Source organism: Zingiber officinale, chromosome 2A (assembly GCF_018446385.1).
Source record: "Zingiber officinale cultivar Zhangliang chromosome 2A, Zo_v1.1, whole genome shotgun sequence".
NCBI lineage: Eukaryota > Viridiplantae > Streptophyta > Magnoliopsida > Zingiberales > Zingiberaceae > Zingiber > Zingiber officinale.
Window position 1 is genome coordinate 144,297,721 of NC_055988.1, and position 16,804 is coordinate 144,314,524.

Consider the following 16,804-nt stretch of genomic DNA (forward strand, 5'->3'; position numbering starts at 1 on the left):
ATATGGGGTAGTCCAACACATATGCTGAAGGGAGATACTGACAAGTTGGAATCACGTACAGAAGTTTGTCTGTTTGTAGGATATCCTAAGGGAACGAAAGGTGGTTTGTTTTATAATCCTAAAAATCAGAAGATCATTGTTAGCACCAATGCTCAATTTTTAGAGGAAGATTATGTAATGAACCATAAGCCCATGAGTGAAATTGTTCTAAAAGAAATGCGAGAGGACACGCCTACTTTAGTACCAACAGTACAAGATGAAATATCACAAGAAACTGCAACACGTATCACAAATAATACACAACAACAGACAGTGCCTCGTCGTAGTAAGAGGGTTGTGAGGCAACCTGAGAGATTCATGTTTTTGGGAGAGTCCTCGGACTTGGTCCCAGGTAAACATGAATTTGATTCCTGGACATATGACGAAGCACTCCAAGATAAAGATGCAGTATCTTGGCAAAAAGTGATGAACTTTGAAATAGAATGTATGTATTCTAACAAAGTCTGGGAGCTTGTGGAACCACCAAATGGTATAAAAGTCATTGGATGCAAGTGGATCTACAAAAGAAAAAGAGGGATAGATGGGAAGGTGAAAACCTTCAAAGCAAGGCTTGTTGTGAAAGGGTACACTCAGAAAGAGGGAATCGATTATAAGGAAACTTTTTCGCCAGTAGCCATGCTTACATCTATCCGGATACTCTTATCTATTGCCGCTCATATGGATTATGAGGTTTGGCAAATGGATGTCAAGACAGCTTTCCTTAACGGAAGTCTTGAAGAAAACATCCATATGAAGCAACCAGAGGGGTTCATTGAAAAAGACAAAGAGCATCTAGTGTGAAGCTAAATCGGTCTATTTATGGACTGAAGCAAGCTTCAAGGTCTTGGAACATTTGATTTAATGAAGTAATCCCGTCATATGGATTTATTCAGTGTCCGGATGAGTCTTGTGTATACAAGAAGTGTGATGAAAACGTGGTGGTATTTCTTGTAATATACGTAGATGACATTTTGTTAGTTGGAAACAATATCAAAGTGTTGTCGGAAGTAAGTGTATGGTTGTCCAAACAATTCGATATGAAGGACTTAGGAGAATGCACACATATTCTTGGGATCAAAGTAATAAGGGATCGTAAGAAAAGGATGTCGTGCTTGTCTAAAGAGATGGAGTAGCTTTATCTAAAGAGATGTCTCCGAAGACATCAAAGGAGATAGAGGACATGAAGGCAATTCCTTATGCTTCGGTTGTAGGAAGCCTAATGTATGCTATGTTATGCACGAGACCAGATATCTGTTTTGTCGTGGGCATAGTTAGCAGATATCAAAGTAACCCTAGACAAAGACATTGAACTGTTGTAAAGCATATATTAAAGTACCTGAGAAGGACTAGAGATTATATGCTAGTTTACCAAGCATATGATTTGCTTCCTATGGGATACACGAATTCTGACTTCCAATCAAATAGGGACAGTAGTAAGTCTACATCAGACTATGTGTTTACTTTAGGAGGTGGAGCCATTGCATGGATGAGTGTTAAGCAGAAATGTGTTTCTGACTCAACCATGGAAGCTGAGTATGTGGCAACCTCTGAGGCAGCCAAGGAAGTTGTGTGACTCAGGAATTTCCTAATGGACTTAGATGTGATTCCTGGTTTGCCCAAAATCATCACAATTTATTGTGATAATAGCGGTGCAGTAGCAAAATCGAAGGAACCACGAGCCCATAAGGAGAGTAAACATATAGAGCGCAAGTACCACCTGATACGAGACATCGTAAAGCGAGGAGAAGTTATTGTTGCCAAGATTACATCAGCGGATAATCTGGCAGATCCTTTCACTAAGGCCCTCCGGCGATAGCTTTCGATCGGCATGTTGAAGGAATGAGAATCAGATGTATGGCAGCGTTTATGACAGCATAATCTTTTAGTATAAGTGGGAGATTGTTAAAGTGTATACTAAAAGCCTAGCCTTTTGTAAACATTTATTTTGAAATAAAAAATCACATTGGTCAAATGTCTACATTTATATGCTAAGTGTAGTTGTTCAATTAATTTATATTGTAGATAAGATGGTGCGTGGTTTCACACATAGAAGATCATGTTATCAATTCCTTACAAATTATAAACAGTAGCTCACTACTAAGATGGAAAAAACAAACCATTGGAATAGTTGTAGTGTAATTTGGTATTAGTTTATCTTAACTATAAAATTATACTAATACACTCTAAGTGTATTGAGCAGAACCAATTAAGGTAAGTTCTTTTTATGCTGACTGAATAAAAGAACAAAACCTTTGTTATTATGGAAGTGTGTGCTTTTAATCTTGATATAATAACAAATACATATATCTAGTATTTATTTGTTTGACTTATCAATGGGTGAGATTTAGTTCGATAAATCAAGAGACCCGATAAGTTGGGAAATGATATTATTTATAGTGTGTGTTATTGACTATAGAAGAAAATTGTGTCATAGTAATCTAGGTTGATAATGCCCCCAAGAGGAGCTCATAAGGATTGTCATGTAAACCCTGTAGGTGGACTTAGTCCGACATGACGATAAGGTTAAGTGGTACTACTCTTGGACTAAGATATTAATTAAAGTGAGTTGTTAGTAACTCATTTAATTAGTGGGCATTCGACATCTTAAACACAGGGAGATTAACACACTCATGATAAGAAGGAGTCCAAAATGTAATTTGGGATTAGTGCGGTAATTCAATAATAATTCTTTAGTGGTATGAATTATTATTGATGAAATTAAGTTGGGTGTTCGGGGCGAACACGAGAAGCTTAATTTCATCGGGAGATCAAAACCAATTCCTCCTCTCGGTCCCTATCGTACCTCTTATTTATAGAGAATTATGTCCACCAAATACCCACTTCCTATCCACCCTTAGGTGATCGGCCAAGCAAGCTTGGAGCCCAAGCTTGGGCCGGACAAGCCAAAGGCTTGAGCTAAGTAAGAGTGGTCGACCATTGCTTGGAGCCCAAGCTTGGTGTGGCCGACCATATAAAATAAAAGAATTTTATTTTTTAAAATATTTTCTTGTGTGGAAGTTATGGTTTTAAAAAAGAGTTTAAAAATTTAAATCTTTCCTTTTATAGTTTTCTACAAAAAAATTAAGAGAAATGTTTGATATCTTTCCTTATTTGTAGTTAAAAGGAACATTTTAATTTTTAAGAAAACTTTTCTTTTATGTAACCTTCCTCATGATTTTAAAAGAGAGTTTTAAAATTAAATATTTCCTTTTATAGTTTCTACAAAAGATTAAGAGAAAAGATTTGATATCTTTCCTTATTTGGTATAAACATTTATCTAGAAATAAGAATCACATTGGTCAAATGTCTACATTTATGATAAATGTAGTTATTCAATTAATTTATATTGTAGATAACATGGTGTGTGGAGTCACACATAGAGGATCATGTTATCAGTACCTTATAAATTATAAACAGTAGCTCACGACCAAGATGGAAAGGAACAAATCATTGGAAGGTCGTAGTGTAATTAGGTATTAGTTTATCTTAACTATATAATTACACTAGTACACTTAGAGTGTATTGAGTAGGACCAATAGAGGTCGTTTCTTTTTATACTGACTTTATAAAGGAACAAAGACCTCAGTTATTATGGAAGTGTGTGCTCTTAATCCTAATATAATAACAAGCACATATATTTGATATTTATTTCTTTAATTTATCAATGGGTGAGATTTAGTTCGATAAATCAATAAGCCCGATAAGTTGGGAAATGATATTACTTATAATGTGTGTTGTTGATTATAGAATGAAACTGTGTCCTAATAATCTAGGTTAAGAATGACCCCAAGAGGAGCTCATAAGGATTGTCATGTTAAACCCTGCAGGTGGAATTAGTCCGACATGACGATAAGGTTGAGTGGTACTACTCTTGGACTAAGATATTAATTAAGTGAGTTGTCAGTAACTCATTTAATTAGTGGGCATTCATTATCTTAAACATAGGGAGACTATCACACTCATAATAAGAAGGAGCCCAAAATGTAATTTGGGATTCGTGCGATAGTTCAATAATAGTTCTTTAGTGGAATGAATTATTATTGATGAAATTAAGTTGTGTGTTCGGGGCAAACACGGGAAGCTTAATTTCATCGGGAGACCAAAACTAATTCCTCCTCTCGGTCTCTATTGTAGCCTCTTGTATATAGAGAATTATACCCACGTATACCCACCTTCTTACCCAACCTATAGGGGTTAGCCAAGCCAAGCTTGAAGCTCAAGCTTAGGGTCGGCCAAGCCTAAAGGTTGAGCCTTAAGGTGGCCGACCAATTGCTTGGAGCTCAAGCTTAGGTGGTCGGCCACATCATATTAAAAAAAGATTTTTATTAAAATTATTTCTTATCTGGATATCATGGTTTTAAAAAAGAGTTTGAAATTTAAATCTTTCCTTTTATAGCTTTCTACAAAAGATTAAGAAAAGATTTGAAATCTTTCCTTATTTGTAGATTGAAAGGTAGATTTTAATTTTGAGAAAACTTTCCTTTTTTAACCATGTTCATGATTTAAATGAGAGTTTAAAAATTAAATATTTCTTTTATAATGCTTCTACAAAAGATTAAGAACAAATTTAATATCTTTTCTTATTTGTAGATTAAAAGAGATTTTAATTTTTAGAGATAACTTTCTTTTTATCCACATGTTTAAAAGAAAGATTTTAATTTATAAAATTTCCTTTTTACAAACCACCATGAAGGGAAAAATTAGTGGAGAAATTTTTTATAAATTTCCAGAGACAAATTAGGAAGTTTCAATTAATTAAAACTCTCTTTGTTTATAACTTTAATGTGCCCGACCATGTAATGTGAGAAGAGAAAATTATTTTTAATTAAATAATTTTCCTTTTCATGGCAAAAGAATTAAGGAAGTTTTTTATTTAAATTTCCTTATTTGTCAAAACCAAGGATTATAAAAGAGGGGGTAGAGGTATCTTCATGACTAACAACTCTATTCTTTTCTTCCTCTCTTTTTCTCCTTGGTGTGCCCGGCCCTAGAGGTTCTCCTCTTCTCTTCTTCTTTAGTGGCCGGTTTTATCCTCTCTTGGAGCTCTTGATGGTGGCCGGTTCTAGCTAGGAGAAGAATGAGAGAAAGGAGGTTTTGTTTCTTACATCCCTTGGAGCTTGGTGGTGGTGGCCGGACCTCTACTTCTCTTGGAGAATTGTGGTGGTTGAATCTTGCTTGGAGAAGAAGGTGGTTTAGGTGGATTCTCATCTCGGTAGATCGTTGCCCACACAACGTCCGGGATAAGAAGAGGAATACGGTAGAAGATCAAGAGATTATTTGCTTATAAAGAAAGGTATAACTAGTAATTGTTTTCCGCATCATACTAGTTTTCTTTGTATAGTTATTTTTGGAAATACCAAACACAAGAGGCATATGATTATAGAGTTTTCGGATTTGTTTCAAAGTTGTGTTTCTTTTCTTTTATTTTTCGAATTTGTGATTCGATTGTTCTTTTTGGTTAAACCTAGATTTATTTAAGAAAATTAATATTAGCTTTCCTTAAAGGCTTTGTCTAAGCGGTAGTGGTTGCTCCCATATCCAAGAAGGCCATGTGCCTCACCATGCAGTTCTGAAAGAAAATTTTAGAAATTAATATTTAATGGAATTAATAACATAGGTGGATTTGAATCAATAGTGTTAAGTTCCGCTTGCGATTCAAATCTAAACCATTAAGAACAGATAAGTTAAATTTGGAATCAACGATGTTAAGTTCCGTCTGTGATTCCTAATTTAACTTCTAAAGAACACAATAGGTTATTTAAGGAAAGGTTCGACACTTGTACAAAAAAATTTTGTACAGTGGAACCGGTACGATTTTCCTAGGACTAACCAACAGATATACATATTGGACGCGTACCAAGGGTACCACTAAGTGTCGCTCACCCAGGAAGATCAGGAAAAAGTCAGCTTCATTACAGCCGATGGGACGTATTATTACAATGTCATGCCGTCCGGACAGAAGAACGCCAGAGCTACTTATCAAAGGCTGATAAATAAAGTGTTCTGACGGCAGATCGGTCATAATATGTAGGTATACGTCAACGACATATTAATCAAATCCCTGAGGGCAGCTGACCTCTGTGTGCAGACATCAAGGAGACCTGCCAAACGCTTAGGACATACATGATCAAGATGAATCCAAATAAGTGCCTGTTCGACGCAAAAAATGGATGATTCCTGAGTTACATTGTCACCGAGCGAGGCATCGAGGCAAACCCCAGTAAAGTAAAAGCACTACAAGACATGTCGCCGCCAAGGAATTTGAAGGAATCCCAACATCTCACCGGTCAGATAACAGCACTGTTTCGGTTCATCTCCGAATCATTCGATCGGAGCCTGCCATTCTTCAAGATACTGCGCCGAGCCACCAAATTCTAGTGGGACAAGGAGTGCGATCAGGCTTTCGGAGAGCTTAAGGAGTGTTCCTGTACTAGCCAAGCCTAGTTGTCGGCGAGCCCCTCCGAATTTACCTGTCCTCGATCGAACATGTAGTTGGCTCGGCTCTAGTTAGGCAGAACGGCGAGGAACAATCGGTGTATTTATTAAGTTATATTGAAAGACGCTGAATCCCGTTACACCGGTCTCGAGAAGTTGGCTTATGCGTTGATACTCGCAGCTCGAAGGCTTCACTCGTACTTCCTCGCCCACTCCATCATCGTAATGACCAATAGTCCCTTAGGGCGGGTCCTCCTCAATCTAGAAGCGTCCGGATGACTAATCAAATGGACGATGGAGCTCAGCGAGTTCGACATCTGGTATCAGCCTCGAACGTCTATCAAAGCGCAGTCTTTGGCAGATTTCATTACGGAGGTGCAAAATCTCGAGCCAGAAATCGTTTGGAAGATATATGTAGATGACTCATCTACTCGGCAAGGGAGCGAGGTCGGCATATTGCTCATCTCCCCCCCATGAGGAGCAAATGTAGCTATCCGTTTGGCTGGACTACATGGCAACAAATAATGAAGCCGAATACGAGGCGCTCATAGCCGGCCTACAAGCCACCCGGCACATCGGAGCCATCAACATCCTCATCCACTCGGACTCTCAATTGGCCGCTCAGCAGCTGACCAAGACATTCGAGATAAGTAACATGTGACTCAAGCTCTACGTCGAATCCTTCGAAAAACTAAAGGCCAACTTTCGGGAAGTCGTCCTACAAAAGATCCCTCGGTCGAAGAACCAGGCCACCGACGAGATGGCCAAATTAGCCAGCTCGTTATCGCCTATCGTCATAGCACAACCGATCGAGCAGGTATCTCTAGTGGCTCATATTGATCGAATGGAGGGGCTTACCTTCCCAAATGACTAGAGGTTGGTAGTGACGGAGTTTTTGCGGTCGGGAGCCACACCATCCAATCGGGAGGAGGCTCGTCTGTTGAGGAAAAGGGCTGGTCGGTTCACCTTGATCGGGGATCAACTCTACAAGAAGGCCTTCTCTAGGCCTTTACTTAAATGCGTCGGATCAGAGGACGCCGACTACATACCACGGGAGGTACATCAAGGATCCTGCGGAGGACACCCGAGCGGCCGCTCACTGGCAAGGAAGATCCAGCTGGCCAGATACTTCTAGCCGACCCTCCAAGAGGATGCCGCCCGGACGGTGGCTACCTATCTATCTTGCTAGAAATATCATAGCCTCTCACACCGACCGACCGAGGAGATAAAGGCGTCCACAGTTTCTTGCCTGTTCGACAAGTGGGGCATGGATATTGTGGGGCATTCCCCATAGCAACGGGTCAGCGGAAGTTCTTGCTCGTTGTAGTGGATTATTTCTCCAAATGGGTCAAAGCCGAGCCGTTAGCAAGAATAACCGAACAAATGGTCATGAAATTCATCTGGCAGCACATCATATACCGATTCGACATTTTGTACCGGCTCATCTCAAATAATGGAAGGCAGTTCGCTGGCCAAAGGCTCGGGGAATAGTGCGGAGGATACGACATCCAGCAGGCCTTCACTTCCGTGGCTTATCCACAGAGCAACAGGCAAGCAGAGGTCACCAATTGGGAAATCCTCCGAGTCTTGCATGCTCGGCTAGATCATATGGGAGGCAGTTGGGTGGTTGAGCTCCCCAACGTACTGTGGGTGCTCTGTACAACTCCTAAGGAAGGGATTGGGGCAACTCCTTTCCACCTGGTGTATGGTGGTGAAACGATCGTCCCCGTTGAAGTCGGGGTCGAATCTGATCTGATATAATACTACAGCGAAGACAACGCCGAGCAGAGGCTTCTGGAGCTAGACTTAGTGGACGAAGCTCGCGCAAAAGCCGTCGCTCGACTGATGGTATACTGACAAAGGATGAAGCAAAGCTATAATCAAAGGGTGATCCCAAGATCGTTCTAGGTAGGCGACCTGGTATGGAAGAAAGTGAAGCCGGTCGGTGACATCACTAAGCTACAATCTGGTCGGACCCTTCAAGGTCATGGAAAAGTTTCAATCAGGTGCCTACTACTTGAAGGATGAGGACGGACGATGACTAGAGCGACCATGGAGCGCGAACCATCTCCAACCTTACCGAGCCGGATGAGAGATGCGTCTTGTGATAGTCAATGTCTTTGCATCCCTACACTTTTTGTATACAGGGTAGAAGTAAAAAAGTAAAAAAAAGATTTCAAAGCTTTGTGCCGAGCGGCACGTCAAATCGTCGAGTGGCGATGTTAAGCCCATGTCTCCATCGACGGTCAAGCAGCGACGTTAAACTCATGTCTCCATTGGCGGTCGAGCGACGACCTTAAACCCACGACTTCATCAAATCGTCGAGTAGCGACATTAAACGCATGTCTCCATCGACGGTCGAGCGGCGACTTTAAACCCACGACTTCGTCAAATCATCGAGCGACGACGTTAAACCCATGTCTCAATCAACGGTCGAGCGATTACCTTAAACCCACGACTTCATCAAATCATCGAGCGATGATGTTAAACTCATGCCTCCATAGATGGTCGAGCGGCAACCTTAAACCCACGACTTCGTCAAATCGTCGAGCGGTGACGTTAAACTCATGTCTCCATCAACAGTCGAGTGGCGATCTTAAACCCATGACTTCGTCAAATAGTCGAGCGGCGACGTTAAACCTATGGCTCCATCGACGGTTGAGCGGCGACCTTAAACCCACGACTTCATGAAATCGTCGAGCAACAATGCTGAACACGAGTCTTCATTGATGGGCGAACGGCGACGTCAGACAAGGGAGAAGACAAGCGTCCTCGAAGATGATGTTCGTTCGGGGTAACATGCACAAAAGATTAAAAGAGTCATACAAGGAGAGTTATAAAAAAAAGAAAGTTCCGCCGAACAGGTGAACATTCATTGCAAAAAAAAAAAGTTGGTGCACAGCCGAACGGGCATGCTTACATTCAAAAAGAAAAATCTTTTATAGACGGGCACTCAACCTCACTCTAGGTAATCAAAAACGTCATCATACAGTGAGTCATTCAACTTACTGTGATTGATGACGCTGTTCGTCAGCATAGAGGGAAGATGCCCGTTCACCTTAAGCTGTTGAAGCGCCCCGTCAATAGCCAATTTGAAGATTCGGACGATCCGCTGGACGACCTTATCAGCGAATTTGTCTGAACGGAGATAAGCCTGCTTCAGCGTTTCAAGCCTGCCCGATTCACCTTCTTGATACATCGCTGGCGCCAATCGGCAGACCTCCAAAGCATCCTCAGCAGCTTGGAGCTTCCCCTGAAGAGAAGCCTCTTCAGCCGACCGACAGATCCGCTCAGTGACCAAAAAGTCTTCTGCTTCCTTGAGCTTCTGCGCGAGATTCCGAGCCTCCTGGTTTATCAGCTCCAGATCGACGATGGCTCGGTTCTTTCTCACCATGGCTGACTCGATTTTCTTATCGAAAGTGCTAACCTGTGTGTTGAGCCGACCCAACATAACTTCCTGGTCAGCCGTCTTCTTCCACTTGGCCTCAAGGATCTTGTTGGCCTTCTCCAGGTTGGCCTTCAGTTTGGCGACCTCAGTAATAGGCAACCCTTGGGAGGAGGACACGCCACTCGAGATTTTGAGCTTCTTCAGCTCATCCTCCACAAAAGCGAGTCGTTGGCACATTACTACACTTTCCACCCAGTACCGCAGGCGAACGAAAAAAACATTAATGTCGATTGGAGGTAAATCATGGATAGATAATAAAATACATACCCCGATGGACATTTGCAGGTGGCTGTTGCCAAGGGCCCCGGGGTGCATCGTCGCGACTCGTGCCCTGACTTCCTCCCAAATGTCAGCGAGCGGCCCGCGGATGAGGATTTTGTGCTCGGGAGAGTGACGCTGGGCGTTCGGCTCAAGGTATTCCTCCATTGGTAGGTGGAGAATCGCCGTCACGGATCACCGCCCACTCGGGGCCAACTGGGAAGAGGCCACCGGATCGGAGGATGGGGCCGTAGACGTAGGACGGATACCAGAGCGCAAAAGCCTCCGTTGGGTCGGGGGTAGGAAGGCTACCGATTGTGCGATAAGAGTCTCTAGCGGCAACTCGGCTAGGGATGACGCCCGATCGGAGGAAGTGGCCTCCACCGTTGCCGGGATTGCTGCGGGAGAGATAGTGCCTTCTCGCTCGGCGGCCCTCACAGCTGAGGTAGCAGAGCGGGAGGGCTGGTCCACTCGGCGCCTCTTGCGCCTAATGAGGGGCTCGCCATCGCTAGAAGACTTGGAGCTCTCGGTCCGGGCAGCATGCTGCGAATTAGGGGTAGGGAGTAGTTCTCCCGCAGCTTCGATACTAGGCGCCTGGTCGGCAACGCCCTCACCCACAGTGGGCATCTCCTCGCTCTCGACAAATGTGCCTTCGTGGGAGCTGATCGGCATCAAACCTTGGCTTGGTAATTCCTTTGCAGCGACCGCCTCAATCTTGGCATCCTTAAGCTTTGTGAGGCCAGCTACTCACGCTCACATCATGACTTCAGCTACAAAAGATGGAGACGAAATCAATTAGACTCAAAAGAAAGGATCAGATAATGGTGTACCTAAGCCGCTCCAGAGCTTGGTGCAGATCGAGCTCAGACCAAAGATGTACATGGCACCTTCCAACAGCAGCTTGTGGATGTCATATTTTTGACCAGCCAGCACGAAGGCAGCATGCAGGTAGTCCGAGCGGCTCTTGTACTTCTTCAAATCAGGTTGGGGTGGTAGGTCGACCTGCCAGCATGTTCGGAAGCTAGGACGTTCGGGGAGTCGCATATAGAAGAAGTACTCCTTCCAGTGTTTGTTGGAGGTTGGCATTTTGTCAAAAAACACTAGGCTGACACGAGACGGAAAGAGGAAGGTTCATAGTTCGGGCTGCTTGAAATAGTAAAAGTAATGGAAGGCTTGAGGGGTCAGAGGAATGTCATGCAACCGAAACAGCATGACGTCGCCGCACAGCAAGCGAAAAGAATTTGGTACGAGTTGTGGAAGGGGAACGCGTAAGTAATTGCAGACTTCGATGATGAAGGGGTTGATAGGGAATCGAAGACCGACTACAAACTGGTCTCGGAATAGGCATATGGTGTCGATCGATGGGTCATTGGGCTGATCGGACGAAGAGACCAGAACGATTTCATGATCAGAGGGAAGCTTGAAGGCGTTTTTGAGGCTCTCAACGTCGCTCGCATCGAATCGGGTCTCCATGGTAGTGTACCAAAGCTCGGGAGCGGGGTCCGGCAGTTGTGAAATGCCAGCCATGGCCAAAATGTGAAGGGAAAGGAGTCCGAAGGGAAAACAAGATGGGTAGAAAATATAGCATGCATGGACAGTACCGGAAAGCGAAAAAGACTGGAGGGAGGATTAAAAAAAAAACTTACAGGAGGAAAATGTCGTCGCCGATGAAATGCAGGAGATTGTCGGAGCACATAGCATGTACACAGATCACCATCAAAACTCTCACAGAAGGCGCAAGGTGAGAGGAGAAGCCGACGCTACGGCTTTATAAACTACGAGCTCGGTAGACGGGAGTCGTCCGATCTAAGTCACGGGAATCGAAGTGCAAATCTGGGCGTAGAATTTAAACCGCTAAACGTCGCACCAGTGCCTATCACTTCGGACAGGCGCCAACTGCGGCGATGACACATGGCAGTTCCCCGGTGGTCCGCATTTAATGAGCGCTACTAAAAGGCAAGGGCGCGTGCTCAACCTTAATGAGGGTGATTTGCACGAATTCTCAAGAGATTCGGGTGACGACAGTGTTGATCGCATACGCGAAGCACCGATTGGCTTCAAGGATCGGTCCCATAGCCGACCGATACCCTTTGGTAGACCAACTGGGATCCATTAGTGACCTGGCCGATCGACCAACTGATCCCTAGACTTCTTGTCCAGTTAGTCAGACTTGCAGCCTTATTCGACTAGACTTGGGGGAGGTATGTGATGCGATGACGAGGAGCCCACCCGGTGGAGGGTTATTGCCACGGTGAAGGTCAGAGTTAGAGCGGTCAACGCCCCTTACTATCGGGCGGTTGGGTGGCCCACTCGCCCGACTGGATATAGAGAAGGTTTGACCCAACATCATCATAGCTCAGCCACATACTGAGCTTCTGACGCTCAAAGAAATATCTGGGGAGCACACGCCGAGCGGCCAACCCCGCTCGGATGTACCTCAAAACCAGCCCAGCGGACCCACGATCGAGCAGATTACATTCAAAGCAGAGCTCGGACAGTGGGCAGTTGGCCGAGCGGCCATCCTGCTCGACCCGAGAATGATAGTGTCCGGACGACTGATGGTTGGCTGAACGGCTTACCCGCTCGGCTTAGTAACAGACAAGAGGAGGATCTGTGATATCCTTCTGGGAGCTCGTGCCACATATAGATGACATGATCGACGGCATGGTCAGGCAGTGGATCATATGGCGGAAGCTTCCAATGTCATGTCAGAGATATACTCGGGTCGTTAAGGTATGTTGTCATGAACACTTTCCTGACATATCTTTTCAGGAGAAGTGTAAGGCTCCCTAAGCCCCAGTTAGGGAGGTTATTAAATAAAGTAACAGAATGAGGCTTCATGGGCATAAACGGGAGGTTTAAATTACTGAATTTCCATAAAAAAAGGGGATAGTGACGAGGTTAGAAGATGAATTGGTACAACAGGGTTAGAAAGATCAAAATGATAAGATTAAGAGGAATTAAATAGGGGTTAAATAACTCAACTTACCTACGTTAACATCAACTAGGGGAAACAAATATAGATTAAATGGTTTATACTTACCTAAATTGACACTCATTAGGGAAACAAATAAGGGTACATTAGCCACCCTCACCTAAGTTAATAACCTAAGCTATTGCCAACTTAATAACCCTAGGTATAAAGAGTCCTAATCTTCGCATCACCCTGCACCCCACAGCTCAACCCTCTGTCTCCTCACGCGTCGTCAACCCCTCGGCGGAGCTACTTCTTCGGTTGTGGAAGCTGAGGGCGATACTGGATTTGGAAGCCGATCGCCACCGTGAGGAGCAGATCGGATGGGGGAAAACGAGGACGCGCAGTGGAAGTCGCGGGGGTCTCGGGGAGGACGGGGAAGCGCAAGAGCAGGCAAGTATATCTAAGGGTGATAGCTTGAAATCCATAAGGTATAGAATGGGAAAAACCTAGAGAAGTTGAGGCGCTTGGTATGGATTCCGTCTGTTTTCTCTTCTTGTAGATGATGTTGCTTGTTTCGTTTCCTACCTTTCGGATGCTCTGATTGTTTCTGTTTGTAGGTGTTTTCGATTCGTCTTATTGTTGAAGATGTTTTTGATTGACTTTACCTATTGATGTTTTCTAATTGGCTTCTTCTCGGTTGAGATGTGTTTCAGATTGAGGTTCCGATTGAAGATATTGATCGGTTCTGTTCGTATATGCTTCTGGTATGGTTGGCAGTGCTTTTGGTTTTTTTTATGGAAATTGAATCCTTTGTCATACACTACTGATGGTTTTGACCGCTATTTAATGAGTTGGGATCGATTTTGGATTTCGAGTTTCTGTGATGAATGAAGTTTTGTGTGCTGCATGTTACCTGTTCGGTTTTGTGTGCTGCATGTTACCTGTTCGTTAGAATGTTCAACAGAGATGCCGGTTGTGAATTGTCCACTTTAGAAAGTCCGGGATTTTGTGTGAGGAATTTTGTGTTGATTTAGAATCGAATGGTTTACTTCGTGGAGATTTTACCTTGTAGCCTTGTGTTCTTTATGTTGTTTATGAGATTTGGTAATCCTGTTAGCAAGTGTTGTTGAAGGTTTATTGCTGTTGGGATTTCATTGTGGGGATACAGATCGGTAGGGGGAACAATGGAATGAAGGTAATCTTGTAGTTTTCATTTAGAGTCAAAATTTGTGTTGGTTTCTGTGAATTGATAGCTGCCGAGGGATTTGATTTCGTTTCCAGTAAACACCTAATTTTGTATTGCAAGTTTTATTTGTTAATTACCAGTCTCTCCATGCATAATAACTTTTGTACATGATCATTTATTTTTTAAGATACGGTTAGAAGGAAATACAGAGGGATATGGAAATGGACATGGTTACAGAAGCTGATGAATTGAATTAATGTTATGTTTATGTTATGGATAGTTTAAGTAATTAATGTTATGACTATGTTATGGATAGTATAAGTTTATATGTGGCTAGTTGGTTGAATATGAATATATGTGGTAGCAGTACGGGATGGGTGACCCGGGATGAGCTCCGGGGAGGGCCCATCCAAACTTGACTGATACTAGAATTTATGTTAGCTTCGGCTATATGACTGCATGTTCTCTAGGAGGTACCTCTAGGTTTATGAGACTGTTGACTGGTTCTAATTGTGGTTACCGGATATGTGACATATTCATCTTATTTAGCTGTGTAGGAACTTTATTTACCACATCTTCCTTCACTGATATGCAATATTTTAGGTATGTTTCTATTATTTAGTCTCCTATCTCTACTACTTTATGGATGTCATGCTTTATCACATGAGATAATACTTGCTGGGTTGTAGACTCATGATGCCTACATTTCAGGTGAGGATGTGTCTCCGGGCACAATGGAGGGTCTACAGACGGAGTAGGCGAGGAGGCGAGATGGACGCATGACATTGTCCGGATATTAGGAGTGTTGAGCTTATGTTCTTCACGGGAAGGGTTTTGCCTTGGTGATGTCAAGAATATCGAGTTTTCTTTGCTATACTTTGTGGGGAATGATGACTTTTACGTTTGATGAAATAATATTCTTTTGGGATTGGTATCACGTTATAAGTGTATGCTAGTTTGTGCTTTGTGGATGGTGTAAAAAAAAAGGGTTGGTTACATGACGTTTCAAGAAGATTTGAGAAGCGTGTGCACCTCGAGATGCGTGCACACCCTCGAGAAATGTGCATGCGCACCCCCGGAGCCCTATATAAAGGGCCCCAAGCTTCAACGGAGATATGCTAATCTTTACTGTAGGCACGCTGTTACTCTGTTACTCCACTTCCTTGCTTACACATCAACGGAGACTGACTTGAGCGTTGGTGGGCTCTCGCGGGGAACCCCTCCCTAGCTCGGCACTAACGCTGCTGTGGTTGTAGGTTCCTTTATCGCGGAGTCTATGCATGATCAACAAGAGCGTCACGTTCCTAGCACCCATCACCTCGACTCTGGGACATGATCAATATTATAATCTAAACCCTAAACTCTAAAATAAATAAAGAAAAAAAATATACTTGGTGCTCACAAACTAACGATAACATAATTTTGATATCCTACCCATTTTGTTCTACACACTCATAATACCTTTTTATACTTAATACTATAATTTAATCTTTAAATCCTAAAGACAAAAGTTTATTGGCCTAACTAAAAGTTTATAAAAAATAAATAAAAAAAATCCCGTGAGTGCCTCTTGTGAGTGGTGTTATATATGAATGGATTTGAGTTATTATACATCATTATATATGTTTTATTTAAATTATTAATAAAAATTAATATCCATATATCTCATAGATAATGTATGTATCTTACTATTTTATTAAAATTTTTCCCCCTTTATTAACTAATTTTGGTGAAGTCTAAAATGAATTTACGTTAATATCCTTTTTTCTATTCACACTAAAAATAATTCCAAGATTTATTAGTAATTCCACAAGCAAAACAATCAGTGATCTAGAGTTGGAGACTCAGCTGCGGCATATTATTATGAATTTTTCTCATCATTAATTTTCTCTGGTTGTTTTATATAAAAAAATATAGTTCTTTTTAGTCCCATATCTTAGAATTGACAACATGATCAAAGAAACTTCTATAAATATTTTAGATAGATAATGTTAAAAAATTTATTTTTCTTAATTTTTTACTAAGATAATTATAATATTAAATTAAATTATTTTTTTCATAGGAAATCGTTACAATAGTTTGTCAGGTACTTTACCCTAATGAGTCTACTAATGACTCTATTTTAATATTAATTAATATAATTTCAATATAAATGATATGATTTCACAACGTGTGCAGGATCTCTAGTTTTAATTAAATATATCAATCATTCAACTAAGTTTAAACAGATGATAAGGTGCTGAGGTATTGGGGAAGTGAAAAGGTTTTTAAGGATTGTGACCCAATCTTAATGAATTAATTATCGAGCGCGCTTCGTAATTTAATATAAATAGTTTTAAGAAAATCATAGTAATTTCTTTTAAAATACACAAGAAGATATTTTTAATTTACCGGTGTTAAATTAAAAGATTATTATCTATTTATTATTTCAAATTGTTTAGAACTACGTTTACTATGAAAAACTTATAATTTATAAATACGTTTCTCGGACAAAAGAGAAAATAAATCATAGGCGAAGTTT